This window comes from Moschus berezovskii, chromosome 7 (assembly GCF_049115385.1).
Source record: "Moschus berezovskii isolate FMDL1 chromosome 7, NW_MosBer_1.0, whole genome shotgun sequence".
Taxonomy (NCBI): domain Eukaryota; kingdom Metazoa; phylum Chordata; class Mammalia; order Artiodactyla; family Moschidae; genus Moschus; species Moschus berezovskii.
Window position 1 is genome coordinate 3,931,687 of NC_142466.1, and position 21,524 is coordinate 3,953,210.

The 21,524-nt window shown below is 39.1% G+C and overlaps 2 pseudogenes; one reads left to right on the plus strand and one right to left on the minus strand.

Annotated features, from left to right (window-relative positions):
- Positions 1 to 316: 316 nt before the first annotated feature.
- LOC129557832 (frizzled-3-like) overlaps positions 317 to 21,524 on the plus strand; it is a 52,122-nt pseudogene continuing 30,914 nt past the window's right edge.
- Positions 15,462 to 20,541, minus strand: LOC129557831 (fatty acyl-CoA reductase 1 pseudogene; annotated as a pseudogene).

Consider the following 21,524-nt stretch of genomic DNA (forward strand, 5'->3'; position numbering starts at 1 on the left):
GTGGGTTTTTCTATGTAAAATGGACTGTACTGTCATTCTCAGCCAGGCCTTTTCATTAGTATTGCCTGTAATAATTAAAATATCTGTATAGATTCTGCAATACACCTCATACTTAATAAAATCAGAATCTCTAGGGGTAGGGTATAGAGGGTTTTGTTGAAAAAACCAAAACGTCCCTTCAGAAAATTTTAATTGCCTTCAGAAATCTTTGCCTTCAGAAAAAACAAGAATATTGCCATATTATACGTGAAGAAAACTTTGACTTGTATACAACTCTCCAGCTAATGATTTAGTTTGAGGTTTTTCCTGTCCATTCCGCCCTGGGCTGAATTTGGACTGCTCTCGGGATTTCTGACATCTCTCTGTGCACTCTGTGCTCCTGTCTGTGTGGAGTACTGACGTGTCACACCTCCCTGCCGCAGGCTCTGTCAGCGGGTTCACAGTGAGTGCTCAAAGCTCATGGAGCTGTTTGGTGTTCCTTGGCCTGAAGATATAGAATACAGTAGGTACAAAAATGATAGATTTTTCATGGACCATGGATTTTTTTGAGGCATATTTAAAATTATTTGTCTTCTTTTTCATCCGTTTTTAAGAACTTTTGAAGTGTGTGTATTACTTATAATTTTGAACAGAAGTTTCATGCCTCAGAGCTGTTCATTTAATTAGGAGTTTGGAATGAAATGAAAAAGGTGAAAAAAGAAAAACATTTCTATGAAGAAAATTTTAAAATAATTAAGAAAAACATAATCAAGATATTGATTATTGATATCTTTCCCTTACAGTTTTTTTTTCTTTTCTTTTTTTTCTGGTTGTAAAAGTAATGCCATTTATAAAAGATTAGAAGATATAGAGAATATAATCATTTGTTGCCTCATTATTAAATATCTTTAATGATATAATGGGACTTGAATATCTTTTATGATTTTGGTGTTAATGACTTTAGTAGATCTGCCATTTCTGTTTTTCTTTCTTTCTTTTTTTTTTTAATTTTGTCTTTTGACTATGCAACATGTGGGATCTTAGTTCCCTGATCAGAGATAGAACCCATGGACTCTGCACTGGAAGCACGGAATCAACCACTGGACTGCCAGGAAAGACACTTGGTTCTGTTTTACTGTCATGTATTAACATACCCAGACCCAGAAAATGTCAGATACTTTTCAAATCACTTCCAATATATAGATTGCAAGCATTTCCTAAAGGTTTGAGGATATTTACCTGACAGTCTTATAGATTTGTATAAGAGAACATAATTGTTGTAATAACGTGTATGGTAGTAATACTGCATTTTTTTATACTATAATGTTGTGCCTTTTTGTGTTCTTAAATGTTTCAAGGATAAACCATAGACTGTCTAGCTTTGTCCAATAATATTTTGCAGTATTTGCTTCAGACTTTTTTTTTTTTGGCCACACCCAAGATCCCACATGGCTTGCAGGATGTTAGTTCCCCCAACTAAGGATGGATCCTGGGGCCCAAACAGTGAGAATACCAAGTCCTAACCGTTGGACCAGCAGGGAATGCCCCAGATTTCTTCAAGAAGGGGAACACATGTACACCCGGGGCGGATTCATGTCAATGTATGGCAAAGCCAACCAATATATTATTGTAAAGCAATTAGCCTCCAATAATATATATATATATATATATTAATTAATTAAAATCTTAAAAAAAAAGAAATAAAACAGTACAGGTAGAGTTGAAGATTCCTTCATTAGTATCCATCTTGATTTCATTTCCTTCTTTTCTCCCCAAAGATGAGATAATCATTGTGTTGAATTTGTTGTTAATTCTTCTTATGTTTGTTTTTGCACTTTTACTATACATTACAAGCATATCCATAAGCAACATTATATACTTTTTTACATTTCATATATATATAAATATATAATGTTATATATGTATCTGTGTTTATATCTGTATCTGTTGTTTATATTTGTTAGTCTGGTTCTTTCCTCATAAGTGTTGTGTAATGGCCAATTTTGTTAATATCACTCTCTGTAGTTTAGTCATCTTCTATTGATGGTCATTTAAGTTATTTCCAAAGGTTTGTTATTATGGGCAGTGCTGCACAGAACACCTTTTTTTCTTTTTCATGTTTAAAATTAATTTTATTTATCATCTGTCAATAGCCCTTGGAGATAGGTGAAAATCCCACGTTGTTACTGTCATTTCATAGATGGAGAAACTTAAAACATGTATTAGTTACTTGTAGTCAGTTCACTGTCAATTTGCTTTCTTTCATTTGTATACTCTATTTTTCACCTATTTGACATACGCTCTTGTCTAGACTCATCAAATCATTCATCCACTGTCTCCCCAAAACCTTATAATATTTATAGTTCCTCTTTTAGAAATCTAAATTTATCAGTATTTATAACAATAGTTATGAATTACCTCGGCAGGAATCCTATTTTGTGTTTTGTGTCTAGCTCCTATTGTTTAGTGGTCTTTTTATTTTAATAGATTATGTACAGTTATAGAAATGTCATTGTGATCTCTGTTTTGATGGTGTTAAATCTGTTTTATGTCCTCACTATTTTGCCTGGAGTTGCCTAACTCTGAATTCCTCCTTCAATTCTGACAAACTGATCTTCCATAATAACCTTTCATCTTTCACATCTCTCATACCCTTGTTCATACTCTAGCTGCTCGTCAGTTTCATGGATACCCCAGAGTTTTGGGGTTTTCCCCCACTTTTCCTAATAGCACCCTTCCTGATCCCATTTCTTTTCTTACTTAGGTTAAACTTTGTTGTCTGTCACAAAAAAAGGACTTTTGCTAACAATTTCAACTTATTCTGTCTACTGTGCTTGTTCAGATCTCTAGCTGGACCAATTCAACTAATTTCTTACAAATTAATTATGCTGCATATTTAATTATTTAAACCATAGCAACTCCTTTTTTTTTTTTTACTACAGTCCCAATTCTATCATTGTTTTATTATACTTGCTTTATCACATCTGTCCATCCCTCTACTGATCTACTAATCTACATTATTCTTTGAGTGTATTTCAAAATAAATTAGAGACAACAGTTATTGTCCTCACAAATATTTTATCAGGTCCTTTACCAAACATTTGTCTATGGGTTTTTTTCTATTTAAAACTTTACAAGGAAATGCACAAATCTAAAGATAGCACCTGAGTTTTGATGAAAACCTGCAGCTTAGAAAGCCAAATTCTTCGAAGGGTGTAGAACTGGATCGTTACCATTGCCTCACACTCTCATGCTCCTTGCTAGTCAGCCCATGTCTGTGCCATCCTCTGGAAGCAACTGCTGTTTTGCATCCTTCCTAGATGACTACTGTGTGTGTTATAGAGCTTTGTACAAATGAAGTCATACGTTGTATAACTGTTATTTTGCTTGAGTTAAGATTGCTCTTCTCTGCTCTGTTTTCAAGACTCACTAATGGTTTCGTGTACATTAATAGTTATTTCCTTTTTCTTGTCTTCCATTGTATAGATTACTGTATTTTGCTTATCCATTCTCCTATTGATGGACATTTTAAACCATAGCCGCTCTATTTGCTCTTTGTCTTCAGTCCGTTTCCAGTGTGGTTAACGGGAAATTTTCTATTCATTCTCCTCAGCACTTATGCCAAATCTATGTCACTCACTTCAAACCTATATTTCATTTCACCGTCATTCCGTATGTGACCCTTACTCCCCTCAACCTCAGTCTGTCCTTTCCTGAAAATCACTTCAGCATTTTGTTTCAAACTATTGTGGTCTGCTACATCTCAGTCCAGTCCTTCTCCATTTCCTTTCTTGCATCTTCTTCTTCTTCCTGGTGCTTCTTAGCAATCTGTTTCTGTTCTTTTTGATTCTACATGCTTCCTCTGGATAATTTCATCTCACTGGTTTTAACTGTTCCTCACATGCTGATGCCTCTTAAATCCAAATCTATAGCCTTGTCATCTTTCTGGTAAGTTCCAAATTTGCCTAACAAGCAGCGATTGGATATCCTAACCTGAATTTGTCTCAAGTACCTCAACTTCAGCATGTCTAAAATTGATTTTACTCCTTACCATTTTTTTTTAATTCCTATAAGGCATATTCCTCCTTCATTGACCCAAGCTCCCACATCCAGTCAGCTGTAGATTCTGTTGCTTTTATTTAACTAATTTCACAGCTGTCTCATTCTCACTGCCTTATCTGCTTTTAGTTATGGCTCATCAGATATCTCTGCTCTCAATTTTGTAAGGCTCAAATGTCTTCCAAGCTCCTTCTAGTCATCTTTCTAATTAACTTGTATGCGGAGTGAGTGCTCAGTCATGTAGAACTCTTTGAGACCACGTGGACTATATATATAGCCCATCAGACTCCTCTGTCCATACTGCCAGTACAGGCAAATAGTGATTCAAAAATCCTGTATTGAGGGACTGATATGAATTCTTTAATAATTTTGATTGCTTCATAAGTCGTTCTGCTGTTTCTTGTATTGTGTTTACAAGTTTGTGCCTTCTTTTGAACTCAAGTATAGAGTGTTTTTTACGGATTTTTCTCTTAAAGCCCTGGCTTACTGCAATGTTCTAATAAATGCCTCTGTGCAATACGTTTCTGTAATTTGGCTTTATAATCCAAGCCTTGTGAATAAAATGGTTTATATTAATCAGTATAAGGTTATACGTGTATTTGGCAAACTTAATATTAGTGACAGTTTATGAGATTGATAAGCCTCAGTGTAAGCTTATACATGTATTTGGCAAACTTAATATCAGTGACAGTTTCTTGGAAACTATTTGATCCACGTAACTAATGAATATCTAGTTGATGGGAGTCTGAAGGCTTAGAGACTGATGCTGCCAAGAAAACTGAAAATGCAGGAAGTTCATGAGAACAGTACTTCTGATCATGTGAGAATGTCTGCAGCACATCCTGTTTTTTTCTATACTGTGCATGTGATTCTTTCTCAAGTCTGGAAGATTGTCAAAATGAAGATTTCTTGGGCCCCAACATAGGCATAATAAAATAGAATTTGAGGTGGTGAAGAATGTCTCATCCTCTCCTACCCTCTCCCCATGTCCATAGTTTCTTCTCTGTGTCTGTTTCTCTGCTGTTGCCCTATAAATAAATTATTCAGTACTGTTTTTCTAGATTCCAATATATGTGTTAGAATACAATATTTATCTTTCTATTTCTGACTCACTTCATTCTGTTTAATAGGTTCTAGGTTCATCCACCTCATCAGAACTGACTCAAATGCCTTTCTTTTGATGGCTGAGTAATATTCCAATGTGTATATATACCAAAAATTCTTTATCCTTTCATCTGTCAACGTACATCTAGGTTGCTTCCATATTCTAGCTATTGTAAATAGTGCTGCAATGAACAATGGGATACATGGGTCTTTTTCAACTTTGGTTTCCTCAGTGTATATGCTTAGGAGTGGGATTGCTGGGTCATATGATGGTTTTATTCCAGCTTTATAAGGAATCTCCATACCATCTTCCATAGTGGCTGTATCAATTTACATTCCCATCAACAGTGCAAGAAGGTTCCCTTTCCTCCACACTCTCTCCAGCATTTATTGTTTGTAGATATTTTGATGATGGCCATTCTTGCCACTGTGAAGTGATATCTCATTGTAATTTTGATTTGCATTTCTCTAATAATGAGCAGTGTTGAACATCTTTTCATGTGTTTGTTAGCCATCTGTATGTCTCCTTTGGATAAATGTCTGTTTAGCTCTTTTTCCCATTTTTTGGTTGGGTTGTTTGTTTTTCTGGCATTGAGTTGCATGAGATATTTGTATATTTTGGAAATTAATCCTTTAGTCAGTTGTTTCATCTGCTATTATTTTCCCCCATTCTGAGGGCTATCTTTTCACCTTGCTTATTGTTTCCTTTGCTGTGCAAAATCTTTCAAGTTTAATCAGGTTCCGCTTGTTTAACTTTTGTTTTTATTTCCATTACTCTAGGAGGTGGGTCATAGAGTATCTTGCTTTGATTTATGTCATGGAGTGTTCTGCCTATGTTTTCCTCTAAGAGTTTTACTGTTTCTGATCTTAAATTTAGGTCTTTAATCCATTTTGAGTTTATCTTTGTGTAGGTGTTAGGAAGTGCTCTAATTTCATTCTTTTACATGTAGTTGTCCAGTTTTCCCAGAACCATTTATTGAAGAACCTGTCTTTAGCCCACTGTAAATTCTTGCCTCCTTTGTTAAAAATAAGGTACCATAGCTGCATGGGTTTATTTCCAGGTTTTCTATATTGTTCTATAGGTCTATATTTCTATTTTCATGCCAGTACCATACTATCATGATGACTATAGCTTTGTAGTATAATCTGAACTAAGGAAGGCTTATTCCTCCAACTCCATTCTTTCTCAAAACTGCTTTGGCCATTTGGGATATTTTGTGTTTCCAAATGAATTGTGAAATTTTTTGTTCTAGTTCTGTGAAAAATGCGATTGGTAATTTGATAGGGATCACGTTGAATATGTGGATTGTGTTTGGTAGTATAGTCATTTTCACAATATTGATTCTTCCTACTCAGAAACATGGAATATCTCTCCACCTGTTTGTGTCATCTTTGATTTCTTTCATCAGTGTCTTATACTTTACTGTGTACAGTTCTTTTGTTTCCTTAGGCAAGTTTATTCCTAGATATTTAATTTTTTTGTTGCAATGGTGAATGGGATTGATTCCTTAATTTCTGTTTATTATTTTTCATTGTTAGTATATAAAAATGCAAATGATTTCTGTGTATTGATTTTGTGTCTTCAACTTTGCTAAATTCACTGATTAGCTCTACTCATTTTCTGACACTGTCTTTAGGGTTTTCTATGTACAGTATCATGTCATCTGCAAACAGCGAGAGCTTTACTTCTTTTCTGATCTGAATTTTTTTTATTTCTTTTTCTTCTCTGATTGCTGTAGCTAGGACTTCCAGAACTATGTTGAATAATAGTGGTGAAAGTGGACACCCTTATCTTGCTCCTGATCTTAGGGGGAATGCTTTCAGTTTTTCACCATTGAGAATAATGTTTGCTGTAGACTTATCATATATGCCCTTTACTATGTTGAGGAAGATTCCTTCTGTGCCCATTTTTTGAAGAGTTTTAATCATAAATGGGTGCTAAATTTTGTCAAAGGCTTTTTCTGCATCCACTGAGATGATATGATTTTTTTTTCAATTTTTTTAATATGGTGTATCACATTGATCAGAGAAGGCAATGGCAAGCCACTCCAGTACACTTGCCTAGAAAATCGCATGGACAGAGGAGCCTGGTAGGCTGCAGTCCATGGGGTCGCTACTAGTGGGACACGACTGAGTGACTTCACTTTCACTTTTCACACATTGGAGAAGGAAATGGCAATCCACTCCAGTGTTCTTGCCTGCAGAATCCCAGGGACGGCGGAGCCTATTCGGCTGCCATCTATGGGGTTGCACAGAGTCGGACACGACTGAAGCGACTTAGCAGCAGCAGCTTCACACTGATTGATTTGAATATATTGGAGAATCCTTGCATTCCTGGTGTAAACCCAACTTGATCATGGTGTATGAGCGTTTTGAGGTGTTGCTGAATTCTGTTAGCTAAAATTTTGTTGAGGATTTTTGTATCTATGTTCATCAGTGATATTGGCCTGTAGTTTTCTTTTTTGTGTGTTCTCTTTGTCTGGTTTTGGTATCAGGTTGATGGTGGCCTTGTGGAATAGTTTGGAAGTGTTCCTTCCTCTGCAATTTTTGAAAGAGTTTTAGAAGGATAGGCATTAGATGTTCTCTAAATATTTGATAGAATTCTCCTTTGAAGCCATCTGGTCCTGGGCTTTTGTTTCTTGGGGGATTTTTGATCACAGTTTCAATTTCGGTGCTTGCAATTAATTGGGTTGCTCATAATTTCTATTTCTTCCTGGTTCAGTCTTGGAAGATAGAAGTATTCTAAGACTCTGTCAATTTCTTCCAGGTTATCCATTTTATTACCATATAGTTGTTCATAATAGTCTCATAATCATTTGTATTTCTGTATTGTCTGTTGTAACCTCTCCTTTTCATTTCTAATTTGTTGATTTGATTCTTCTCTCTCTCGATGAATCTGGCTAAAAGTTTGTCAATTTTGTTTATCTTCTCAAAGAAACAGCTTTTAGTTTTATTAATCTTTACTATTGTTTCTTTCATTACTTTTTCATTTATTTCTGTTTGGATCTTTGTGATTTCTTTCCTTCTACTAATTTTGGGGTTTTTTGTTCTTTTTTCTTCAGTTGTTTTAGGTGTAAAGTTAAATTGTATATTCCATGTTTTTCTTGTTTCTTGGGGTATGATTGTATTGTCATAAACTTCCCTCTTAAAGCTGCTTTTGCTGCATCCCATAGGTTTTGACTTGTCGTGTCTTCATTCTCATTTGTTTCTAGGATTTTTTTTATTTCCCTTTTAACTTATTCAGTAAACTGTTTGTTATTTAGAAACATGTTGTTGAATCTCCATGTGTTTGTATTTCTTACAGTTTTTTTCCTGTAGTTGATATCTAGTCTCATAGCGCTGTGGTCAGAGAATATACCTGATAAGATTTCAATTTTCTTAAATTTGCTGAGGTTTGATTTGTGACCTAAGATGTGGTCTAGCCTGGAGAATGTTCCATGTGCCCTTGGGAAGAAGGTGTATTCTTCTGCATTTGGATGGAATGTCCCATAGATATCAATGAGATCCATCTCATCTAATGTGTCATTTAAGACTTGTGCTCCCTTATTAATTTTCTGTTTTGATGATCTGTGCATTGGTGTGCGTGGGGTGTTAAAGTATCTTACTCTTATTGTGTTATCGTCAATTTCTCCTTTTAGTGTTTGTCTCATGTATTGAGGTGCTCCTATGGTGGGTGCATAGATATTTTTAATTGATATGTCTTCCTCTTGGACTGATCCCTTGATCATTATGTAGTGTCCTTCCTTATCTCTTGTAATTTTTTTTTTTATTTTAAGGTCTACTTTGTCTGATATGATCTAGTGGTTTTCCCTACTTTCTTCAATTTAAGTCTGAATTTGGCAATAAGGAGTTCATGATCTGAGCCACAGTCAGCTTCTGCTCTTGTTTATGCTAACTGTATACAGCTTCTCCATCTTTGGCTGCAAAGAATATAATCAATCTGATTTCGGGGTTGACCATCTGGTGATGTCCATGTGTAGAGTCTTCTCTTGTGTTGTTGGAAGAGGGTGTTTGCTATGACCAGTGAGTTCTCTTGGCAAAACTCTATTAGCATTTCCCCTGCTTCATTCCATGCTCTAAGGCCAAATTTGCCTGTTACTCCAGGTGTTTCCTGACTTCTTACTTTTGCATTCCAGTCCTCTATAATGAAAAGGACATCTTTTTTTGTGTGTTAGTTCTAAAAGGTCTTGTGGGTCTTCATAGAACCGTTCAACTTCGGCTTCTTCAGCATAACTGGTTGGGGCATAGACTTGAATTACTGTAATATTGAATGGTTTGCCTTGGAAACGAACAGAAATCATTCTGTCGTTTTTAAGATTGCATCCAAGTACTGCGTTTCAGACTCTTTTGTTGACCATGATGGCTACGCCATTTCTTGTAAGGGATTCCTGCCCACAGTAGTAGAAATAATGGTCATCTGAGTGAAATTCACCCATTCCAGTCCATTTTAGTTCACTGATTCCTAAAATGTCGACGTTCACTCTTGTCATCTCCTGCTTGACCACTTCCAATTTGCCTTGATTCATGGACCTAACATTCCAGGTTCCTATGCAGTATTGCTCTTTACAACATCGGACCTTGCTTCTATCACCAGTCATATCCACGACTGGATATTTATTTCGCTTTGGCTACATCCCTTCATTCTTTCTGCAGTTATTTCTGCACTGATCTCCAGTAGCATACTGGGCACCTACCGACCTAGGGAATTCCTCATTCAGTATCCTGTCACTTTGCTTTTGATACTGTTCATGCAATTCCAAGGCAGGTATACTGAAGTGGTTTGCCATTCCCTTCTCCAGTGGACCACATTCTGTCAGGCCTCTCCACCATGACCCGTCCGTCTTGGGTGTTCCCACACGGCATGACTTAATTTCATTGAGTTAGACAGGGCTGTGGTCCATATGATCAGATCAACTAGTTTTATGGGACTATGATTTCAGTGTGTCTTCCCTCAAATATTTTAGAAAAGGAAGAGGAACCAGATATCAAATTGCCAACATCCGCTGGATCATGGAGAAAGCAAGAGAGTTCCAGAAAAACATTTTTTGGCTTCACTGACTATGCCAAAGCCTTTGACTGTGTAGATCACAATAAACTGTGGAACATTCTGAAAGAAATGGGAATAGCAGACCACCTGACCTGCCTCTTGAGAAACCTGTATGCAGGTCAGGAAGCAACAGTTAGAACTAAACAGGGAAAAACAGACTGGTTCCAGATAGTAAAAGGAGTACGTCAAGGTTGTATATTGTCACCCTGCTTATTTAAGTTCTATGCAGAGTACATCATGAGGAACGCTGGGCTGGAAGAAGCACAAGCTGGAATCAAGATTGCTGGGAAAATATCAATAATCTCAGATATGCAGATAACACCACCCTTATGGCAGAAAGTGAAGAGGAACTCAAAAGCCTCTTGATGAAAGTCAAAGAGGAGAGTGAAAAGGTCGGCTTGAAGCTCAACATTCAGAAAAGGAAGATCATGGCATCTGGTCCCATCACTTCACGGGAAATAGATGGGGAAACAGTGGAAACAGTGTCAGACTTTATTTTGGGGGGCTCCAAAATCACCGCAGATGCTGATCGAAGCCATGAAATTAAAAGACGCTTACTCCTTGGAAGGAAAGTTATGACCAACCTAGATAGCGTATTAAAAAGCAGAGACATTACTTTGCCAACCAAGGTCCGTCTAGTCAAGGCTATGATTTTTCGCGTGGTCATGTATGGATGTGAGAGTTGGACTGTGAAGAAAGCTGATTGCCGAAGAATTGATGCTTTTGAACTGTGGTGCTAGAGAAGACTCTTGAGAGTCCCTTGGACTGCAAGGAGATCCAACCAGTCCATTCTAAAAGAGATCAATCCTGGGTGTTCATTGGAAGGACTGATGCTAGAGCTGAAATTCCAATACTTTGGCCACCTCTTGCCATGAGTTGACTGAATGGAAAAGTGTCTGATGCCAGGAAGGATTGGGGGTGGGAGGAGATGGGGACGACAGAGAATGAGATGGTTGGATGGCATCACCGACTCGATGGACGTAAGTTTGAGTGAACTCCGGGAGTTGGTAATGGACAGAGAGGCCTGGTGTGCTGTGATTCATGGGGTCGTGGAGATTCGGACACGACTGAGTGACTGAACTGAACTGAACTGAACTTGTCTGATATGAGGATTGTTGCTCCAGCTTTCTTTTACTTCCCATTTGCATGCAATATATTTTTCCATCCTCTCACTTTCAGTCTATATGTGTCTTTAGGTCTAAAGTGGGTTTCTTGTAGACAGCATATATATGGGTCTTGCTTTTGTATCCATTCAACCAGTCTGTGTCTTTTTGTTGGAGCATTTAATCCATTTGCATTTAAAGTAATTATTGATATATATGTTCCTATTGCCATTTTCTTAATTGTTTGGGGTCTTATTGTTTGTTAGATTTTTTTTCTTCTGCTATATTTCTTGACTGTATAAGTCCGTTTAACATGTGTTGTAAAGCTGGTTTGGTGGGACTGAATTCTCTTAACTTTTGCTTATCTGAAAAGCTTTTTATTTCTCTGTCAATTGTGAATGAGATCCTTGCCAGTTACAGTAATCTTGGTTGCAGATTTTTCCCTTTCAGTTCTTTAAATATATCCTGCCATTCCCTTCTGACTTGCAGAGTTTCTGCTGAAAGATTAATTGTATGGGGTTTCCCTTTTATCTTTCTTGTTGCTTCTCCCTTGCTGCTTTTAATATTCTTTCTTTGTGTTTAGTCTTTATTACTTTGATTAATGTGTGTCTTGGTATGTTTCTCCTTGTGTTTATCCTGTATGGGCCTCTTTGAGCCTCTTGGACTTGATTGACTATTTTCTACTATAATTGCTCAAAATTTTTCTCATACCCTTTCTTTTTCTCTTATTTTTCTGAGGCCCCTATAATTTGAATGTTGGAGCATTTGCTATTGTCCCAGAGGTCTCTGAGACTATCCTCAGTTCTTCTCATTCTTTTAATTCTTCTCGGTCTTTGTTAATTGATTCTTGCATTTTCTCCATTTTGTTTTCAAGGTTTTTTATCATCTTTACTATCTTTATTCGGAATTGTTTTTCAGATAGTCTGTCTATTTCCTCTTCATTTATTTGGAATTCTGTGTTTCTAGTTTGCTTCTTCATTTGTGTAGTATTTCTCTGCCTTTTCATAATTTTTTCTTAACTTGTGGTGTTTGAAGTCTCCTTTTCCCAGGCTTCAAGCAAAGTTGAATTCTTTCCTTCAACAAGGTTGGATTCTTTCTTTTGGTTTCTGACCTCCTAAGGCTGGTCCAGTGGTTTGTGTAAGCTTTGTGTAGATGTGTAGAGTGAGATTTGTGCTGTTTTTGTTTGTTTGTTTGTTTTTCCTCTGATGGGTAAGGCTGAGTGAAGTGGTAATCCTAACTGCTGATGATTGAGTTTGTATTTTTGTACTGTTTGTTTAGATGAGGCGTCCTGCACAGGGTGCTACTGATGGTTGGGTGATGCTGATCTTCTGTTCAAGTGGTTTTCTTTGTATGAGTTCTCACTATTTGATACTCCCTACGGTTAGCTCTCTGGTAGTCTAGGGTCTTGGAGTGCTCCACTACAAAGGTTCAGGGCTTGATCTATGGTCAGAAACAAAGATTCTGCAAGTGGTTTGTTATGGCATTAAGTGAGATTAAAACAAATATCCAGAAATGAGAAACCAAAGATGAAGCCCAGACAAATGGCAGTTACAAAATCAGGCAAATAATAGTTAAAATGATGGAATATACACATATACATATACACCCATGAGCAAAGTCAAAACAGTCCAACAAAAATAAAGTACAGTAGATTGATCAAGCAAATAAAGGAAATCAAAATTATATTTACCAGTTAAGAACAAAACTAACTAAAGCACAAACTAGAAAACAGAACTAAAGCAATGTGCCAAGTGGGGAAGAGAGCAATGAAAACAAAACTAACAAATATGTTGAGAGGAAAGGAAGGAAAGAAAAAATGGATGTGCAAATTTTAAAAGAGATAGATGAAGATTTATACACATTAAAGATTAACTGCAAAGGGAAAAAACAGTAGGAAAGTCAAAAAATGGATAAACATACAAAAAATACAATAGGTTTAAATAAATTAAAATTATAAAGAGGAGAAAAGGAAAAAAAAAAAAAACCCAGAAGAAGAAAGAAAAAAGAAAGACTCCATAGAACTACAAAAGGCCAATGTAGAGGCAGAGGTTTTATAACAACATTAAAAACTGTGACTGAATATGCACATATACATATAGGCAAAATTTAGAAAGTCCAACAACAATAAAGTACAATAGAATGACACAGTGAACAAAATAAACCAAAAATTATATCTACCAGAACAAAGCTAGCCAAAACACAAAGTGGAAAGCAAAACTAAAGCAAGGTGCCAACTGGGGAACAAAGCATTGAAACTAAAAATAACAACTATGTTGAGAGGAAAGGAGAGAAAGTAACAAAAGAAAGAATAGATATGCAAAGTTAGATAAAGGTAGATAAAGAAGGTTTATGTATGTTAGAGATTAACTGCAAGGGGAAAAGAACCATATGAAAAGCAAACAGAGGAATAAATATAGAAAAAAATAAAAGTAGGTGTAAAAAATTAGAAAAAGAGGAAAACTCCACAGAACTGCAGAAGCCCAATGTAGAGGCAGAGTTTTATAACAACAAAAATGTGACTAGAAAAAATTAAGCTCAAAAGCTTAATTGGATTTCATAGTGCCAGTAAAATAAACAGCTACAACAGAGGGGGGTGATAAGGAGAAAAAAGAAATCCAAAACAATCTACAGAACAAGTCAAAAAAATAAGAAAAATAAATGTTTTTCTTGAGTCATGCTGTCAGCATCCTTTCCCTCGCTGGAAGTCATAGTCCACTTTACCTCCCTATGATGCCCTCCAGCACTGTGCTGATCTCTGGACCTGCTGTGGGGGCAGCTTAGATTCTAATCTGGTCAAACTCCTATGTGTTCTTGCCTCCAGTGTCCACAGCTATCAGTACTAGTGAGTTTTCTTTTGTGGGAGCTCTCAATGACCTTTTATATATTCCATACACACAGAATCTGCCTAGTTGACCATGTGTATTTAACCTGAAGCTTGTAAAGCTGGTGGTAAGGTTTCAGGTTTCTTCCTTAGCCACACTGCCCCTGGGTTTCAATTGTGGCTTTATTTCCACCTCTGCATGTGGGTCCTCCACTGGGGTTTGCTCCTGAGCCTGCCCTGGAGGACTTGGGTTTGCCCCTGTGAGGGCCACGTATGGAGGTGGTTCAGATGCTTGGGTCGCAGGGGTTCTGGCAGCACCAGGTGCTCAGGGGAGTTGGTGACTAGAGCAGAAGGAAATACAGTGCTCTATAAGGTATGACAACCAGTATTGGCCAATACACTCCAGTATTCTTGCCTGGAGAACTCCCCTCCTCCCTGAAAGAGATGCCTGGAAGGTCACAGTTTACAGGGCAGCAAACAGTTGGACATGACTGAAGTGACCCTGTGGGTGTAGATGCAAGACTTTTTTTTTTTTTTGCCTGTGGCAGCTCTGCCCCAGTGAGAGTTGAGCATGAAGGTGGTGTAGGTACTTGACTTACAGGGACCCTGGCAGCGCCAAGTGTGCAAGGACACGAACTGTCTCCGCTGCCAGAGTTACGTCCCTATCAGAGCCTCTTGCAGTTGGCGATCAAAAGGCCTCTTTGGCCATTCCACCTGTAGCTCTACCTGTTCAGGCACTTAGAGGGCTACCTTGCCTGGGGTCCTTCTCTGTTGTTCGGTGTGTCAGGCACATAGAGGGGCCCTCCTGGCTGGGATCCTAGTCTGTAGGTTGGCACCTCTGGCACTTAAAGTGGCACCCTGGGTGGGGTCCTACTCTGTAGTTCAGTGCATCAGGCATTTGATGGGCCAGCCTCTCTAATGTTCAGCTGCCGATGCTGGCATGTGGGGAGAGAGAGGCTATGGTGATGGCTCCATCCCCTACCCGTGACTCAGCAGTATCCCTTGCTTCCATGGCTGCCTGGCTTTCCTCCTTCACACCCCCTCAATTTGTCTCTCCACAGTCAGTGGCAGCCCTCGCCCTGGGATTACTCCACAATCCCTAAACTCCAGCTCCCAGCCACTGTGCCTTCCAGGGTACCAGTGTTCCTGTCTGGGGTATATATGGCTTCAGCAAGGACTGTCTGATTTTCATTCCATTTAGGCTGCCATAGATCAGCTGTTTCACCCTCAGCCTTAAATGTTTTCCCTCTGACTCAGACAATTGCCCTGATGTGGGGATTGGACCCCTGCCTCAGTTCCCCCACCAGCCGAGGGCAGGTCCAGTCCTTCTTTTTTTTTTTTCCTGAGCTAAGATGGTTTAATGTCTTGACAAAAGGTGAAATGACTTAAGTACATTTTACATTTTATGCATTTAGACCACCATATGCATAGATGTTCTAATGCTAAATTCTTGTCTTCAGTATCTCATAGTGCTGGATGCTCGGAAATAAGACAGAAACTTGTAACACAGACTAACCACAAAGTACCAGATGTTTCTTGCCATTTGTGATCTTGCAATAAAAATGCGCCAAATCAGGATCACAAGGATAGTATTGAAACCGTAACGTATGTTCCTCAACTTGTTCAGATGTTTTCTAGCTGCAGGAAGGCCAGACATTTCTTCATTCAGTACATATTTCTTAGTTCCCATACAGTAGTTCTCTATATATTCTGCCCAATGTAACTGCCGTACATCAATATTAAAAGTCTTTTTATCTTCAGGGTTTAGTTGATTCATTAACATATTGACATTGTCAGTATTCCAAACCCAAGAATTCAGTTCAGTTCAGTCGCTCAGTCGTGTCCGACTCTCCGCGACCCCAAGAAGCACAGCACGCCAGGCCTCCCTGTCCATCACCAACTCCCGGAGTACACTCAAACTCATGTCCACAGAGTCGGTGATGCCATCCAGCCATCTCATTCTCCGTCGTCCCCTTCTCCTCCCGCCCCCAACATTTCCCAGCATCAGAGTCTTTTCCAGTGAGTCAACTCGTCTCATGAGGTGGCCAAAGTATTGGAGTTTCAGCTTCAGCATCAGTCCCTCCAATGAACATCCAGGATTGATCTCCTTTAGAATGGACTGGTTGGATCTCCTTGCAGTATAAGGGACTCTCAAGAGTCTTCTCCAACACCACAGTTCAAAAGCATCGATTCTTCGGCGATCAGCTTTCTTCACAGTCCAACTCTCACATCCATACATGACCACGGGAAAAACCATTGCCTTGACTAGACGGACCTTGGTCGGCAAAGTAATGTCTCTGCTTTTTAATATACTGTCAAGGTTGGTCATAACTTTCCTTCCAAGGAGCAAGCGTCTTTTAATTTCATGGCTGCAATCAGCATCTGCAGTGATTTTGGAGCCCAAAAAAACAAAGTCTGACACTGTTTCCACTGTTTTTCCATCTATGTCCCATGAAGTGATGGGACCAGATGCCATGATCTTTGTTTTCTGAATGTTGAGCTTCAAGCCAACCTTTTCACTCTCCTCTTTCACTTTCATCAAGAGGCTTTTGAGTTCCTCTTCACTTTCTGCCATAAGGGTAGTGTCATCTGCATATCTGAGGTTATTGATATTTCTCCCAGCAATCTTGATTCCAGCTTGTGCTTCTTCCAGCCCAGCGTTCCTCATGATGTACTCTGCATCTAAGTTAAATAAGCAGGGTGACAATATACAGCCTTGACGTACTCCTTTTCCTATTTGGAACCAGTCTGTTGTTCCATGACCGGTTCTAACTGTTGCTTCCTGACCTGCATACAGGTTTCTCAAGAGGCAGGTCAGGTGGTCTGGGATTCCCATCTCTTTGAGAATGTTCCACAGTTTATTGTGATCCACACAGTCAAAGCCTTTGGCATAGTCAATGAAGCAGAAATAGATGTTTTTCTGAAACTCTCTTGCTTTCTCCATGATCCAGAGGATGTTGGCAATTTGATCTCTGGTGCCTCTGCCTTTTCTAAAACCTGCTTGAACATCTGGGAGTTCACGGTTTACATACTGCTGAAGCCTGGCTTGGAGAATTTTGAGCATGACTTTACTAGCGTGTGAGATGAGTGCAATTGTGCTGTAGTTTGAGCATTCTTTGGCATTGCCTTTCTTTGGGATTGGAATGAAGACTGCCTCTTCCAGTCCTGTGGCCACTGGTGAGTTTTCCAAATCTGCTGGCATATTGAGTGCAGCACTTTCACAGCATCATCTTTCAAGACTTGAAATAGCTCAACTGGAATTCCATCACCTCCATTAGCTTTGTTAGTAGTGATGCTTTCTAAGGCACACTTGACTTCACATTCCAAGATGTCTGGCTCTAGGTCATTGATCACATTATCGTGACTATCTTGGTCGTGAAGATCTTTTCTGTACAGTTCTTCTGTGTATTCCTGCCACCTCTTCTTAATATCTTCTGCTTCTGTTAGGTCCATACCATTTCTGTCCTTTATCGAGCCCATCTTTGCATGAAAAGTTCCCTTGGAATCTCTAATTTTCTTGAAGAGGTCTCTTGTTTTTCCTATTCTGTTGTTTTCCTCTATTTCTTTGCATTGATCACTGAGGAAGGCTTTCTTATCTCTCCTTGCTATTCTTTGGAACTCTGCATTCAGATGCTTATATCTTTCCTTTTCTCCTTTGTTTTTCGCTTCTCTTCTTTTCACAGCTATTTGTAAGGCCTCCTCAGACAGCCATTTCGCTCTTTTGCATTTCTTTTCCATGGGGATGGTCTTGGTCCCTGTCTCCTGTACAATGTCACGAACCTCCGTCCAGAGTTCATCAGGCACTCTATCAATCAGATCTAGTCCCTTAAATCTATTTCTCACTTCCACTGCATAATCATAAGGGATTTGATTGAGGTCATATCTGAATGGTCTAGTGGTTTTCCCTACTTTCTTCAATTTAAGTCTGAACTTCGCAATAAGGAGTTCATGATCTGAGCCACAGTCAGCTCCTGGTCTTGTTTTCGCTAACTGTATACAGCTTCTCCATCTTTGGTTGCAAAGAATATAATCAATCTGATTTCGGTGTTGACCATCTGGTGATGTCCATGTGTAGAGTCTTCTCTTGTGTTGTTGGAAGAGGGTGTTTGCTATGACCAGTGCATTCTCTTGACAAAACTCTATTAGCCTTTGCCCTGCTTCATTCCGTGCTCCAAGGCCAAATTTGCCAGTTACTCCAGGTGTTTCTTGACTTCCTACTTTTGCATTCCAGTCCCCTAGAATGAAAAGGACATCTTTTTTGGGTGTTAGTTCTAAAAGGTCTTGTAGGTCTTCATAGAACCGATTAACTTCGGCTTCTTCAGCAGTACTGGTTGGGGCATAGGCCTGGATTACTGTAATATTGAATGGTTTGCCTTGGAAACGAACAGAAATCATCCTGTCATTTTTAAGATTGCATCCAAGTACTGCATTTCGGACTCTTTTGTTGACCATGATGGCTACTCCATTACTTCTAAGGGATTCCTGCCCACAGTAGTAGATATAATGGTCATCCGAGTTAAATTCACCCATTCCAGTCCATTTTAATTCACTGATTCCTAGAATGTCAACGTTCACTCTTGCCATCTCCTGCTTGACCACTTCCAATTTGCCTTGATTCATGGACCTAACATTCCAGGTTCCTATGCAATAATGCTCTTTACAGCACCGGACCTTGTTTCTATCACTGGTCACATCCACAACTGGGTATTGGTTTTGCTTTTGCTCCATCCCTTTATTCCTTCTATAGTTATTTCTCCACTGAGCTCCAGTAGCATACTGGGCACCCACCGACCTGGGGAATTCCTCATTCATTATCCTATCATTTTGCCCTTTGTTACTGTTCATGGGGTTCTCAAGGCAAGTATACTGAAGTGGTTTGCTATTCCCTTCTCCAGGGGACCACATTCAGCTGTGGTCCATGTGATTAGATCAGCTAGTTTCCTGTGATTATGATTTCAGTTTGTCTGCCCTCTGGTGCCCCCTAGCAATACCTACCGTCTTATTTGGGTTTCTCTTACCTTGGTCGTGGAAAATCTCTTCACAGCCGCTCCAGCAAAGTGCAGCCGCTATACCTTACCTTGGACGAGGGGTATCTCCTCAAGGCCACCCCTCCTGACCTTGAACACGGAGTAGCTCCTCTCGGCCCTCCTGCACCCGCGCAGCCACCGCCTGTTGGACGTGGGGTAGCTCCTCTCGGCCGCCGGCCCTGGCCTCAGGCGTGGGGTAGCTCCTCACGGCCGCACCTCTTTGCGTGGTTCGTTGCGCCCGGGCCGGCGACGAGTTATTGTTTTCATCATCCTTGGGCTTCTTCCAGTCATCCTGAGGTAGATATCATACAGGAATGCTGGGGCCTTATGGCTTACAGCAATCCAGTAATGATATAAAAGATGATTGGTGGTTAGATTTACATTGGGCCGTCTGAAGGCCTGTTCGAGAGGATTCCTCTTGAATGTAGAAATTACATGGTATTCAACTTCACCCCAGTGAAAGGGATTAGTGCTTCCTGTTGTACAGTTATACACCATGATGTTTCTTGGTCTATTTACTCCGGAATACCAGGCTGCCGCAAGACTCATTTTGACAACTACATCTACAGGAACAAGATCTGCAAGGGCATTGTTGGAGGCACGCATTGTTCGAAGAATTCCTTTCCCTGCTGCAATAAAAAGACCACTTGGTCCATTAAAGTTATCAATCCATTCTGGAAAAGGTTCTTTCCAACTGGCACCAACAAATGATGGCCTTAGAATCGCCACATTTAGCTTTGCTCCTTCTTGCTGTACAACATATTCTGCCAGTGCTTTTGTGTATATGTATGTATTAGGTCTGTCTCCTATCAATTTGGGTGTGATATCATTTACTAAGCCATCATCCATCCACTCTAAAGAATCAATCAGCTTTTTGGGATCCACAGGGGGTGGATAGACTACTTCATCAATATGCTTTCGATTGCAGTAGGCATATGCCGTTGATACATGCATGAACACTTCCAGATTCTTCATCTGTTGTGCAAGCAGAATAAGCTGTCGTGTAGCAGTCACATTTAACTGAACAGCATCTCTCAAATTTTCATTAAATCTTACTGTAGCTGCACAGTGGAATATAATATTGGTAGAATCTATGATGATCTCTTTATCTTCTTCACTAAGAGCCAGTCTAGGTTGGGTGAGTTCACTGTTGATTGCTATATTTTTCTCCCTAAAATCTGGATTTTCATCTCTCAATCTGTCAAAAAGCTTGCCACTAATGACTTCTTCTACTCGCTCCTGGGGTGTCTGTCCAGCTTTCTGTCTCACCAAAACATATACTGAATTCATCTTAGGGCAAGACCTCAGCAACTTTTCCAGAAGTACCTTCCCTAGGAAACCAGTAGCTCCAGTGAGGAGGACATTCTTGCCTTCATAGTATTCCGGGATGGAAACCATTCTGATTCTATGGACACCTTATCTTTGACAAAGGAGGCAAAAAAATACAATGGAGAAAAGAAAATCTCCTTAACAAGTGGTACTGGCAAAACTGGTCAACCACCTATAAAAGAACAAAACTAGAAAACTTTCTAACACCATGGTGGTGGTGGTGGTGGCTTAGTCGCTAAGTGATGTCCAACTCTTGCAATCCCATGGACTGTGCCTGCTAGGCTCCTCTGTCCATGGGATTCTCCAGGCAAGAATACTGGAGTAGGTTGCCATTTCCTTCTCCAAGGTCCAGTCCTTCTAACACTCCTGTTTTTCCCCAAGTTCCTTCATCCTCCCAAGTTTTGCATGGTTCTATATATTCTTTTCCACTGGTTACATACTCTTGTCCACTGTTAGCTGGTGTTCTGCATGTACTTCTGTCTCTGAAGGTGTATTCCTGATGTATTCTTGGAGAGAGATGTATTCCACGTCCACCGACACCTCTGCCATCTTGTTCTCCTAGGGAATATTTTTACTTCTTATTTTTAAGAAAGTTCTATTTGTGTCTAGGGTAAATTGAAGACTATCTTGTAATTAAACATTAAAAATATAACTTTTAGCTACTATTTTACTGGAGTTTTTTATTTATGTATGTTTACTATATATATATATATATACTTATTTATAGTTTGAAATCTTACTGTAAACTGTGTGTCCTGAATAAATAGTATTAATTACACTATTAATGGCTATGCCTGTTTTAATAAAGAGTAATATTTTTAAAGCCAAAACAAAATAAAGTATACATTTTCATTTTTTGCCAACTCTGGAATATCCCATTGTATGACCCACAAGCAAGATATTTGCATTATTTCTTTGACATATCGTAATGAACTGTACATGGAACAACAGACTGGTTCCAAATAGGAAAAGGAGTATGTCAAGGCTGTATATTGTCACCTTGCTTATTTAATTTATATGCAGAGTACATCATGAGGAACGCTGGGCTGGAAGAA